This window comes from Gavialis gangeticus, unplaced genomic scaffold (assembly GCF_001723915.1).
Source record: "Gavialis gangeticus isolate Ggan-Ray unplaced genomic scaffold, GavGan_comp1, whole genome shotgun sequence".
Classification (NCBI taxonomy): Eukaryota; Metazoa; Chordata; order Crocodylia; family Gavialidae; genus Gavialis; species Gavialis gangeticus.
Window position 1 is genome coordinate 246,892,963 of NW_017729032.1, and position 2,005 is coordinate 246,894,967.

Below are 2,005 nucleotides of genomic sequence, written 5' to 3' on the forward strand. Positions count from 1 at the left end.
AGATTTATTTTCCCTGCTGCAGTGGTGGGAAGGGGACAAAGACAAGGCAAACCACCAATAATTCAATTCTATACCTGGAAAATTATAACAATTATAAATTTTCCATATATAGAATCTAATTATTGGGGAACCATTTTATAAATCAGGGTCATCTTATGTTTGAATAAATATATAGCATTAATTTTATGAAGTTGGTGCAGATCCTAGGACACAACATCAGATCAGGTTTAATTTTGCCTTAACTGTCTCTTGGTCACTGGGATCCGCAAGTCCCAGAGACTAAGATCAGTATCCGACTGTACTGACACATTCAGTTTCAGTTTCCTGTTGAACAAACTGATCATTTTTGCTTCCTTGATGTTTTGTAATTTTTGGTGATAAACATGGAACAGGGGCAATTTTTGTTACATTTTTATTAACTACTTTATGTTGAAGTCATACTTTATTCCAAGACAGGGAAGAAGCATTTTTTCCTGCAGCACCATCACGGGCTTTCCTGCATGACTTGATCTGTATTTCTGCAATATGCAAACCTTAAAGTTCCTTTATTGAAGTTGTTCCTTTGAGTCCAGTATAAAAATATCTCTGGTCCTTTCAATCTTGACATCAACTTCATGTATCCTTTTTTACATGTTTCTGTAACTTTAAGGATTATAGTCCTCATTGCCTTTAAACCAGATTGGTGGTTTGAGCAGGTAGGTTACATATGCATTTCCCTTCATAGCTCATCATTCTAATGAATCTTTGTATGACCTCTCCCTCCACACACACCTTTTTTATTCTTCTTAAAACAGGTGATGTGCTGCGGATAGGCCTGAAATATACTAAGAATTACCTCTGTGCCTTGATGTGTTAATACACATTAGGAAGAAGCTATTTCCTGTATAGCATTCGTTTAGCTTGGGCTTATCTTTGGAAGGAATGAATATATTTTATTATCCCTTCCCCATCTATTTAGACCTTAACACCTACATGCCTTCAAGGAGGTACAGCTCTTTTATCTCTTCTGTTTTGAGAATGCTCCAAGACATCCTCAAACTTTTGCTCACCATGAGGGACCTGGGACTAACCCCTGCAGCCGCCCCAAAAAAAAAATCCCAGAAAACAAAACAGGTCTATACTTGTTTGATGAGGCTAATGGATACTTTTCAATCCAGGTCCTATTAAAAACATTGCATCTTTCACAATTTTTATTTGCATTTAAAGTCCTAAGCTTTCTCAGTAAGAGCAAGAAAAATCATGACTGCAAACTCTGAATTTTACCTATCTAATACCGTGGATTTTCATTCAGGTCCAATGTCACTTTCTGACACAATACTAAATTATGCACCTACATTCAGCTTAGTGCAAGCATCCTTTTGCTTTCAGGCTGATCATTTCAATGTATTCTGCTCAGCACTGTTCATTTCTCTTATGAAGTGTGCCTGTGACTTCATGGTGACCACAGTGATAATCCTTTCTATCCATGCTTTGCACACTCTGATGGTGTGTGCAGACTCTTCAAGTGATGTAATCCATTGCAGTTCTTGCACATTTTTTTGGACAACAGGTACTGCATGGCTTCTATGGTTTACTGTAGTGTATGCAACTCCCTGTATTTTTTTTTTTTTTTGGAGACTCCCACTTTGAGGTCCATCTGCTTTTGTCCAAGGTCTCTTTTCCTGCATTGTCAATTCTCCCTTACATCCACTGTCAGAAGGCTATCCATTGCCCTTAAGTTTAAGTTTAGATCTGGTGATTTGCTCTACTTAACCAATTCTGATTGCTTTGTCAAGGATTAAAAATTTAGGAAAACAAACCAGGGCGTGAATTAAGGGGGAGCTCAAGGGGACTGACCACCCCCATAAGAGACAAGAGCCCCCCTGTAAGATTTGAAAAACCATAAACCAGGGTGGGGGTGAGGGGGTCTCCAATCACATTGCTCCTTCCCTTAGGTGGACTTGTTAAATCAAGGAACCATTTAATTTTTTTTTTTTTTTTTTTTTTTTTTTTTTTTTTTTTTTTT